At 44.5% G+C, this 12,158-nt stretch overlaps 1 long non-coding RNA gene across 1 annotated transcript in view; it reads right to left on the bottom strand.

Moving 5' to 3' along the window:
• Positions 1-2,644: 2,644 nt before the first annotated feature.
• Positions 2,645-12,158, bottom strand: part of LOC117366841 — a 28,568-nt gene continuing 19,054 nt past the window's right edge. The window contains exon 3 of the long non-coding RNA XR_004540654.1: positions 2,645-2,861. This is a non-coding gene — a long non-coding RNA (uncharacterized LOC117366841). The remainder of the gene's footprint in view (positions 2,862-12,158) is intronic.

Below are 12,158 nucleotides of genomic sequence, written 5' to 3'. Positions count from 1 at the left end.
TTTCCTCATAGCAACATAGTTCCCTTTCCTGAAGTTGAGCGCAGTCGTTGCGGTCCTCCCCATTATGGGTGACCCCCTTTCTAATGTGAATCTGATCACGTTGTGATCACTGTTGCCTAGTGTTCCTCCCACTTCTACCCCTCTTGCAGGCCCCCCTATCCGTTAAGGATGAGGTCAAGAGTAGCACCCCCTCTCGTCGGTTCCTTGACCAGTTGCTCCATGAAGCAGTCCCTCACAGCTTCTACGAATCCTGCTTCCCTCGTGGAGTTGGAGTGTCCCGTACTCCAGTCTATCCCCGGGCAGTATCATATAATCTCACAGTGTCTCCCACTTCATATTAGAATCACACTAGTCATAAAATATATATACATATCACTCTGCTCATTTCCACTTTATTTGTTGTATCCTTTCTCCTGGTTACTTACGACATATCCAGTGTTAGTTTTTTTCATACTTGTGTCACCTCTCTACTTACTATACACTTTCTTCGGTTTCCACCCTTTGCTTACACATATAGAAACATAGAAACATAAGAACATAAGAATTTGCCTCCGCTGGGTCAGACCAGAGGTCCATCCCGCCCAGCGGTCCGCTCACGCGGCGGCCTCTCAGGCCTATCACCTGTGCAGTGGTCCCTGACTATTCCTATAACCTAGCTCAACTCCTGCCTATACCCCTCAATCCCCTTATCCTCTAGGAACCTATCCAAACATGACGACAGATAAAGGCCAAATGGCCCATCTAGTCTGCCCATCCACAGTAACCATTATCTCTTTCTCTCTTAGAGTCCCACGAGCCTATCCCAGGCCCTCTTGAATCAGACACCACCTCTTCTGGGAGACTGTTCCACGCATCTACCACCCTTTCCGTAAAAAATTATTTCCTCAGATTACTCCGGAGCCTATCACCTCTTAACTTCATCCTATGCCCTCTCATTGCAGAGTTTCCTTTCAAATGAAAGAGACTCGACTCATGCACATTTATATTACGTAGGTATTTAAACATCTCTATCATATCTCCTCTCTCCTGCCTTTCCTCCAAAGATTGAGATCTTTAAGTCTGTCCCCATACTCATTATCACAAAGACCACACACCATTTTAGTAGCCTTCCTCTGGACCGACTCCATCCTTTTTATATCTTTTTGTAGGTGTGGCCTCCAGAATTGTACACAATATTTTAAATGAGGTCTCACCAGAGTCTTATAAAGAGGTATCAATATCTCCTTTTTCCTATTGGCTATACCTCTCCCTATGCAACCTAGCATCCTTCTAGCTTTTGCCCAGTGGCGTACCAAGGGGGGCCAGTCCTCCATGGGTGCACAGCTTTGGGAGGAGAGAAAGAGGGGAGCAGACGCTGGATGGAAGTGGACAGAGAGAGGAGAAGGTACTAGATGGAAGATTTGGAGAAAGAGGGTACATGATGGAAGGAGGGGATAAATAAAAGGAGGGCACATGATGGGGAGAAAAGGATTGAGTTAGGGAAACACTGGAGGGGTGAGGGAAAGAGGTGGCAAGCTTTAGGTAGACAGTAAAAAAGGACATTGATGAGAAGGTAGTAAGAACGTAATCTAGACAGATGCTGAAAAGGAAAATGACGTAAAAAGGAAACGGGATTGCAGAGGAGAGGTGTGGGAGAGGGAAGGAGAGGAGAGAGATGCCAGACCAATGGGGTGAAAGGAGAGATGGAAGGGGGAGGCATACAGTTTCTGGAAGGGGCATAGAAGGAGAGAAGATGCCATATAGGGGAAGAGAGAAGGCAGACAGTGGATGGAAGGAAGAGAGTTACAAGAAGATGAGGAAAGCAGAAACCACAGAAGACAAAGGTAAAAAAATTTTGTATTTATTTATTGCTTTAGGAGACATGTGTCACTGTTTCTGTGGTGCACTGTATGCAGAGTCCAGCTTCTTACTGGTTCAATTTAACCTTTGTCTGTGTATTTCTATTTTATTCCCCCTTTTACAAAACTGTGGAGCATTTTTTAGCGCCAGCCGTGGTGGTAGCAACTCTGATGCTCAGAATTCTATGAGTATCAGAGCTGTTACTACCATGGCTAAAATTCACACTACAGTTTTGTAAAAGGGGGAGGGGTTAGTTTGTGATGACATATTCCATACTAGGTGAAGGTGTTTTCTGTCTTCTGTGTGTTCAAAAGACATGGTTTTTTGTTAGGATTGACTGCAGGATTGATCTGTACTAGTCTGGCTTGTTTAGTTTTACAATGGGTATATTGATGTTGTACTGCTCACTGCATATGTATGATGCTGCCTTTTCCTAGGTACTCATATGTGACATGTGGCTTGTTACTAAAAATCATGTTTTTCGTACAGATGGGGGGAGGGGGTGTCAAAAAATGATGGGCCCCGGGTGTCACATATGCTAGGTACGCCACTGCTTTCGCCGTCACCTTTTCAACCTGTTTGGCCACCTTAAGATCATCACATACAATCACACCCAAGTCCCGCTCTTCTGTCGTGCACATAAAGTCAACTGACTAAACTGATAGAGAAACAATAAAGCTACTTCAAAACACTTTTAACCTTTGACGGTGCTCAGAATCCAAGGTGGAATTTAAGAACTCGGAGTGGGGACTGGACCCCTAACGAGACTCTTATGGTATCTATCATTGCACCATAGTGACTGTGAAAGGTAATTTGAAGTGCTTAATAAATAATTCATAGTATTCAATCATTGATAATTTGCAAGGTATACTCCAGCTTTAAAGTGACTTTCAACTAGTGAACTTCAAAAATAGTGACTTAACTGAAGATTGCAACTAATGTTGGTATAGCTGGGTCCTGACGCGTTTCGCCGCACTGGCTTCCTCAGAGAACCCGTTGACAATCTTCTATTAATACTTGTCCTGATGAAATAAACGAACATGATGCACATGAGTATAAATGTTATAAATATCCAAAATCATACCAAACTCTCGACGCTATCGGCGAAGTACCTGATTCAAATCAATGATTATTCTATTTCCTGTGACGTGAGCGCTCAGCTGAGCACCCGGTATTTATGCATAGGGAGAAATGTCAATCACCTAGTGGAGAAACGCCCACCACTCCACCTCTTTATTCAGACCAGAAGGAGATACTGTCTGCCAGTGAAAAATCCAGCTTTGTTCATGCTTCCATAACCACGCTTGAGAATCTCCCCCTCTTTTGCAGTGGGCCACCTCAAGGACCATAAATTGTAAATCCTGTACCTGATGCGGGATAGCTTGCCAGTGTTGTACCAAAGGGGCATTAATATCTCCCCTTCTAATTTTGCTCATGTGTTCGATAATACGAGTCTTGATGCTTCTGGTAGTATGTCCAATGTAGAGTAATTTACATGGACACAAGATCATGTAAATGACCCCTTGAGTGTCACAATCTGAGTACTGTTGTAAAACATGTTTCTTAGGTAACCTGGGATGATGAATACAAGTCGTTTCCAATACTTGCGCACATATAGTACAATGTCCACATTTATAATGTCCTTTAGATGGCAGACTCATAGTGTCCGCTGATGTACTCACAAAGTATGAAGTGGACAAACTGTCCCGTAAGTTCTTTCCTCTAGAGTAAGCAAAAAGAGGAGGTTGTACTAAACTCTGGTGTACCTGGAGAATATGCCAATACTTGTTAATGATTTGTTTGATGTTAAAGGCTTTGTACGAATAAGGGAGCGTACACACCATCCGGGGTTCAGATTGTTCAGAGGATTGTTGTAACAGATAGGTGCGATGGGCATATAAAGCCCGTCTGTAAGCTTTTTTGATAATACCATGAGGGTATCCACGATCCTTAAAACGATTCCACATGTCAACTGACCGGAGCTTAGTACTACACAATCGCCTGAGTCTTAAAAATTGGCCCACCGGTAAATTATTCCTCAAATGACGGGGGTGGTAACTATCATAATGCAGCAGAGTATTTCTATCTGTGGGCTTGCGATGTATAGATGTGACAAAAACTCCCTCATTGATGGTGATGTGGATATCCAAAAAGGCTATATGGATATACGAAGTACATGCAGTGAATTGTAAGTGTAAATTACATGTATTGAGCCAATGTAAAAATTGCTGAAACAACTCCAAGGTGTTGGTCCATATCAAAAAAACATCGTCTATATATCGTTTCCACACGTATATCTCTGAAGCATATGTGGATGAATAAACATATGTATCTTCAAAGTCAGATACATAAAGGCATGCTAGAGATGGGGCCATAGTGGCTCCCACCGCGGTCCCCTGTATTTGCAGATAAAATTGTGTATCAAACATAAAGTAATTGTGTTGCAACGCAATACTGGCAATAGTGACCAAAAAATCTTCTCTAGCTTTAGACAACTGGAGATTACCCAGATGTTTACGCACTGCTGCAATTGCACTGTTTTGAGGAATATTGGTGTATAAGGCTTGAATATCAAGAGTGACCAACAAGGCCCCCTGAGGAACGCAATGGGACTCCTGAAGCCAAGCAAGCATAGATGTAGTGTCTTTTATGTATGATCTAGCACCAGAAACTAAAGGTTTTAGATAAAAATCTACGAAGTCAGACAATGGCTCAAGCACAGAACCAATGCCTGAAACAATGGGGCGCCCTGGAGGAGTAATCGAGTTTTTATGGATTTTAGGGACAAAATAAATCACTGGGATAGTAGGATGATTTTGATGAAGAAACCGATACTCTCTATCTGTTATTGTCCCCTTCTCTAACGCTTGAAGAAGAATGTGCTGAATAAGGTCAGAAATGTCCACAGTGGGATCACAAGACAAAGCTTGATAATACTGCCTATCGCTGAGTTGTCTGCGGGCTTCAGTCACATAAGCTACTGTGTCCTGAACAACGATACCACCGCCCTTATCTGCTGCACGTATGACAATACTGGCATCTTGAGCCAGAGTACGTAACGATTGTGTCATATCAGATGTCATATTGCGTCTAATGCGCGAGGGTTGACGTTCTAAAGTGGCGATGTCCTGCTCTACTAGATTGTAAAAGACTTGTAAGTGCGGGTCCAGAATCCCCGGGGGGTTCCAAGTAGAGGGCTTACATAACCCCATAGGACCGGGGTCACTAGGCTTATCCTGAAAGAATAATTTGAGATTACATTTTCTAATGAGTTTATACAAACTAATTCTGGTATCCAAAGGGTTGTAATTCGTAAACGGGACAAATGACAACCCCTTGGACAGAACAGTCAACTTGCTTGCAGATAGACTCCTACTGGATAAGTTAAACACATTATTTACCCCCATCATGGTTTCGGAGGGCGTTTCCCTCTGGTGGTCCGAGGGCCTCCTGTTTTGTGGGAGGCTGCCCCTTGAAAATTTACAGAAGTAGACCGGGTTTGTACTGGGCCTGACGTGGTTGAGCTACTTGAATCAGAGCTAAGATCTTCCCCGCTTCTAGCACGGTCTCACTTTCAAACAGCCTGCAGAGATCGCCAGTGCTGTAGCAATCCTAAGGAGGCTGCTGTTGACGTCCGCAACACGTTCCCTCTGCACATTCCCTCTGCTGCAGTACTGCCCTTCTGTGTATATATATGATTTTTACCCCTGATTTCACTACAGTACCAGCGATCCTCTGCAGGCTGTTTGAAGGTGAGACCAGGATGGAGGGAGGGAAGAACAGAGGGCCAACTTGCGGGCCATATCTGGCCAGCGGGCCTGAATTTGACACCCCTGCCTTAGGTGATGCATTTTGAATAAAATTTTGCATCAAGATCATTGATTTGACAACTTTTGTTCTTTTTGCTGATTTCTCCTTGCTTTTCATGTGGAATTTTCTTGGTGAATTTTGTTGTTTTTCCTGTAGATTATTATAACATTTTGTATTAAGGTATTACTGTCAAACTGAGGAACAGGATACAACTATTGCAAAATATGGGTTCTCAAATGATATTTAGACAGGGTAAGTTCACTCAAGTGTCATCTTTGCTCACAGAGCTTCATTGGTTATCATTCCAAGCACGGATAGCATTTAAAACTTGCTGTTTTATTTTTAAGATTTTTTATGGGCTGACTTCACCACAGGTTTTTCAACTAATATCTTTTCCAATTAGATTGAATTCCAGGCAAACGTCTCATAGACTAGATATAGTTGCACCCTAGAAAATTAATTTAATTAATTAATTATCCTGTTCTCCTCAAAGAGCTCAGAACAGGTTACAGATTAAAGGAATTAGACTAAGAAAATATCTAGTATACTCTTTCTCTTATCATTCTGTGTAAATTTGGAACGCTTTATCTGAGTCATTGAAAAATCAGTTCTCATATATGCTCTTTCGGAAAGGTCTGAAGACATACAAAGGTGGCTTGAAAAGCTTGGTAAAAAAAGCAAGTTAAACAACATAGTCTATATCAAAGGACAAATTCTATAAACGACGTCCCGATTGTAGGCAGCGGCAGGCTTCCTACCGCTGTCTAACTAGCCCATTGGGATGGGACGCAAGTTTAAAAAAAAAAACCACCCTGAGGCAGGTCGCCTACACTGTAGGCATCTGTCACATCCCTTCTGCTGGCCAAGTTCGCGGGGTGTGTGTGTGTGTTTCATAGTTTCCCTTCTGTAGCCACTCAGTTGATTGCAGCAGGGGGATTTCCTTGCCTTGATCAGCTGATGGGAAGGGATCAGGCACGATTCTCTAACCGGTGCCTATGACTTGGGTGCTGGTTCGAGAATTGAGCCTGTTAGGCATCTATCCCTTTGGGCAGATGCGATTCTGTATAGGACGCTGGTGTGCAATTCTCATCTGTTTCTTAGGTGGCTGCAAAAACAGGCATCCTAAACAGAATTTCCCCCTTAGGCCTGGATTCTAAAACCAGTGCTGTTAGGAAGGCGCTGGTAGGTGCTCTACCGACTCCTTTGCATACTGATAACAGCTGTGTTTGAACCTTTGTATACTGATAATAGGCAAATTACTTATGTTTGGACATGTGCTATCCTGTGTGTTTTTAAAAGATAAACATTGCATGTAAAATATCACTATAATAGAAACCATTCAATGTTGTCAAGCTCATAGTAGCTCATCTGTGCAGTAAACATGTGCATTGCCCAGAAGCCCCTCCCATGGAAATGGCTCCTAGTCTGACCGTTAAAGGGTTACCTGTTTTGTGAGAGACTAAAGATGTGTCTTTTCTAATAAATATTATATGTACTGTAGTTTTAATAGAAGTTAGCGTGTGTTCTATTGTCTTTATAGCAATCGGTGGGTTGTCAAAAGTTTTGCACTGGCCTGTTGTAGAGTATGGATAGGTAGAACAATGACTACCCCCCCCCCCCCCATGAGACCAGACATACCTCCAGGCCTGCTAAAGCAGCAACAGTAGTAGTGGTGGTGGCCAGCACACAGAGGCAGCACTCTGAACAGGCTGCTTGTGGCCTGCCCCGCTGGGGCCTTTCTTCTGCCACGTCACTGATGACACAGCAGAGGGAAGGCCTGGCAGGGCAGGCCCCTAGCAGCCTGTTCATAGCGCTGCCTCTGACAGACAGCCACAGCCATCGCTGCTGCTGCTTTAGGAGGCCTGATAGCAGATAAAGATCTCACAGTGGGGGGAGGTGGAGGGAGTGGGGAGTCAGTCGGAAAGTGCTGCACAAGGGGATGGCAGGGATGGAAAGCTACTGCATAGGGTAGGAGAGAGGATGAATTGTTGGACATGGGGATGAAGAGAGGAAGGGATAGATGCAACAGAGAGGTGAAAAGGAGAAACACTGCATATGGTGGAGGGGAAGAAGATATGCATAGAGAAGAGCATGAGAAAAATGTTGGACATAGGGTGGAAGGTAGGGAGAGATGGTGCATGGGGAGAGAGAAAGAAATATTATACTTGATGGAGGGGGAGGAAGGGAGAGATTCTGCATGAAGAGGAATAGAGAGGTTTGACCCAGCACACAAGGGAGAGAGAGAGATAATGATAATCTTTATTTTTGTATACCGCCCAACCATAAGTGGTAGACAGTGCAGTGCGAAAGAAACAAAAATGTTGGATATGGCAGTTAAAGGGAAGGTACAACGATGGAAGATGGATGGTGAGCACAGAGAAAGAAGAAAATGTCAAATGGGAAGGAGACCCTTGTGAGTGAGTTAACAGAAGGCAAACAGAAACCAGAGCCTGATATCAACATGATCTGAATAATAAAATGAACACTCAACAAAAAAAAAAGAAAAAATAATTTTATTTTCTATTTGTGATTACAAATGTCAGATTTGAAATGTATATCCTGCCAGAGCTGGTGTTAAATAGCAAGCGGAGTCAGCATGAGTTCAGCCGAGGGAGATCTTGCCTCACCAATTTGCTTGACTTCTTTGAAGGTGTGAATAAACATGTGGATAAAAGTAAGCCAGTTGATGCAGACTGGAACACATTTTCAGCAACCACCAGTGGCAGCAAGAGGCTTTTGACCTCCATAAATGGTGCACAACTAAAACAGATGGTAATGGAGCCCACTAGGGCCCAGGCGATCCTTGACCTGGTACTCACCAACGGGGAAAGCGTCTCAGAGGTCTCGGTAGGAGATACGCTAGCCTCCAGCGACCATAATATGGTATGGTTCAACCTTAGGAAAGGATTCCCTAAATCAATCACAAAAACAAAGGTACTTAATTTCCGGGGCACCGACTTCACACACATGGGAGATTTCGTCCATCAGACGCTGCAGGACCAAGCAGAGACCGGTAATGTGGAAGCTATGTGGTCGTAATTGAAATCATCAATACACGAAGCTACTAATCGCTACATAAAATCGGTAGACAAACGGCAAAGAAACAATAAACCCCAATGGTTCACTGAGGAGATCTCGCACCTCATTAAGGAGAAGAAAACAGCATTTCTTTCCTACAAACGTACGCAGAGAAGGGAAACTAAAGTAGAATATAAAACCAGGTCTGCAGCGATCAAAACAGCAGTTAGGGAGGCCAAACTTCGAGTGGAAGAAACTTTGGCAAAAAACATTAAAAAAGGGGACAAGTCTTTCTTCAAGTATATTAGTGATAGGAAAAGGAACACAGACGGCATAGTACGCCTTAGAAGACCAGACGGAAACTACGCGGTGGCGGATTCCGAAAAAGCCGAAGTACTAAATGAATATTTCTGCTCAGTCTTCACCTGTGAGGCACCGGGACACGGACCACAGTTGAAGGCAAAACAAATTGCAGTAGACCCGTTTCAGAATTTTGAGTTCACACCTGAAGACGTCTACAGCGAGCTGACAAGGCTCAAGGAGAACAAGGCCATGGGACCGGACAATTTACACCCAAGAGTGCTTAGAGAATTGAGAGATGTTCTGGTGGAACCGTTGGCCGTGCTCTTCAATCTCTCACTAAGCACGGGGAAAGTTCCATTAGACTGGAAAACAGCCAACGTCGTTCCTCTGCATAAAAAAGTTGCAAGGCTGAGGCTGCGAACTGTAGACCGGTGAGTCTCACTTCAATAGTGTGTAAACTCATGGAAACACTAATTAAGCATAAATTAGATATGATCTTGAATGAGGGGAATCTCCGGGACCCCAGTCAACATGGATTCACCAAGGGTAGGTCCTGCCAGTCCAATCTTATCAGCTTCTTTGACTGGGAAACAAGAAGGCTGGACTCGGGAGAGTCCTTAGACGTCGTATACCTTGACTTCAGCAAAGCTTTTGACAGTGTCCCATACCGCAGACTGCTGAACAAGATGGAATCGATGGGGTTAGGAGTAACACTAACTACATGGGTTAAAGATTGGCTAAGTGGCAGACTTCAGAGGGTGATGGTTAATGGTACCCTCTCTAAAACGTCGGAAGTGACCAGCGGAGTGCTGCAGGGCTCAGTCCTGGGTCCACTTCTCTTCAACATATTCATTAGGGATTTGACTCAAGGGCTTCAAGGTAAGGTAACCTTATTCGCTGATGACGCCAAACTATGCAATATCGTAAACGGCTACAATCTACAGGATACTATGGAACAGGACCTCCGTACTTTAGAAAGTTGGTCCTCTATCTGGCAGCTGGGCTTCAACGCCAAGAAATGTAAGGTCATGCATCTCGGAAATGGAAATCCATGCAGAAAGTATACCTTGAATGGAGAAACTTTGACCAAGACTATGGCAGAACGAGACATGGGAGTGTTCATCAGTGCAGACATGAAGACTGCCAATCAGGTGGAGAAGGCTTCATCTAAGGCACGGCAGATGATGGGTTGTATCAAGAGAAGTTTCGTCAACAGGAAGCCTGAGGTCATGATGCCATTGTACAGAGCCATGGTGAGACCTCATCTAGAATACTGTGTGCAATTCTGGAGGCCACATTACCGTAAAGATGTGCTCAAAATTGAGTCGGTTCAGCGGATGGCCACCAGGATGGTCTCGGGGCTAAAAGGTCTCTCGTACGAAGAAAGACTGAACAAATTGCAGCTCTATACTCTCAAGGAGCGTAGGGAGAGGGGAGACATGATTGAGACATTTAAGTACATCACGGGACGGGTCATGGTGGAAGACGATATCTTTCTTCTCAAAGGACCTTCGAACACAAGAGGACATCCGCTCAAACTCAGGGGAGGGAAGTTTCATGGAGATGTCAGAAAGTACTTCTTCACGGAACGAGTGATAGAGCATTGGAACAAGCTTCCAGTACAGGTGATCGAGGTCCGCAGTATCCCAGACTTCAAGAATAAATGGGATACCTATGTGGGATCACTGCGAGGGTCATACCAATGAATAGAGTCGCTAGGATATTGACTTAATAGAGCAGGTCAGTAGAGTTAAGGGGGCCAGTAGAATTATAAGGGTGGGTCAATGGTGTGGGCAGACTTGATGGGCTGTAGCCCTTATCTGCCGTCATCTTTCTATGTTTCTATCATGATTTTCAGAAAGCTTTTGATAAAATTCCTCAAGAGAGGCTCCTGAAAAAATTAAAGTGTCATGGGATAGGTGGGATAGTTCGATTGTGGATTACAGTGTTTCCCCCAAAATAAGACAGTGTCTTATATTCATTTGGGGTCCAAAAAAGGTACTAGGTCTTATTTTCGGGTAGGGCTTATTTTTTTCATTCACATGATCATCTCTCCCTTCCTCTCCTTCATCACAATTCTTCTTCTTTCTTTCTCCCACATCTGCAACATCTTTCCTCCCCTCTCACCCATCCACTTGTGCCTTCCCTCTGCAGCATCTTTCTATCCCTCCATCCCTCCAATCCACCTATGCAGCAGAACTGTTGCCCAGCTTCTATCCTTCCTTCCCTCCCATCCCTCATGCAGCAGAACTCTTGCCCAGCTTCTATCCTTCCCTCCCTCCCATCCCTCATGCAGCAGAACCCTTGAGTACCCGCTAACATCGAACCCATGCTGACCCTCCATCCTTCTCTCCCAACCGATCCCTGCGACTGCGACCATAAGTACTTTCCAGCAGAGGAGCGTTGGGCCAGCAGCACTCACAGGCTGCTTCGCGGCCTTCTTGCTGGGGCCTTCTGTGTGCCACGTTACTGTTATTTTTAGGCTCAGCTTTTAGTTATTGATCTGCCGCCGCAAAGCGGTGGTGAAACGGGACTCCGCCCCCTTCAACTCAGGTCTGCCTTTATGCCCTTTAAAACAAGCTCCTTAGTGGTGCAAGCCTCACCAGTTGCCTTGAGCACCTCACCAACGCACTAAGCCAAAGTACTTTGTAGCAGTTGTTTATTTTATGCAAGTTTGAATTTGTTTTCTGCGGTTAACTAGGTGCTACTTGTTATTTTTAGGCTCAGCTCTTACCTATTGATCTGCTGCCGCGAAGCAGCAGCGAAATGGGACTCTGACCCCTTCAACTCAGGTCTGCCTTTATGCCCTTTAAAACAAGCTCCTTAACGGCGCATGCCGAAGGTGTGCGCCAAAAGAGCACGCTTAAGGAGCAGATTATGCTCCTTAATGCGCTCCTTTGTGCACAACTGAAGTGCGCAAATTTTGCAAACCCTAAACGTTTCACTAGAGAATGACACAGGGAAAAAATTTGTCCCAGTCACTGTACCGTCCCCGGCCCACTGTCCCCTTCACCGCCATTCCCTTCACCGCCCCGTTACCGTCATCCCATTAACCGCCCCGTTACCGTCCACGTAGCATCCATACAAGCCTCAGTACTGCAATATTTAGCTTATTCCTTCCTTATAAATCAAAGTTTTGGCTGCTGTACTGGAGAAAGTTCAGCTCACAGGGCTTTGTTTATAAATTT

This window comes from Geotrypetes seraphini, chromosome 9, assembly GCF_902459505.1.
Source record: "Geotrypetes seraphini chromosome 9, aGeoSer1.1, whole genome shotgun sequence".
Lineage (NCBI taxonomy): Eukaryota > Metazoa > Chordata > Amphibia > Gymnophiona > Dermophiidae > Geotrypetes > Geotrypetes seraphini.
The sequence above is the reverse complement of the archived record's forward strand: the minus strand, read 5'-3'. Positions and strand labels throughout refer to the sequence as shown.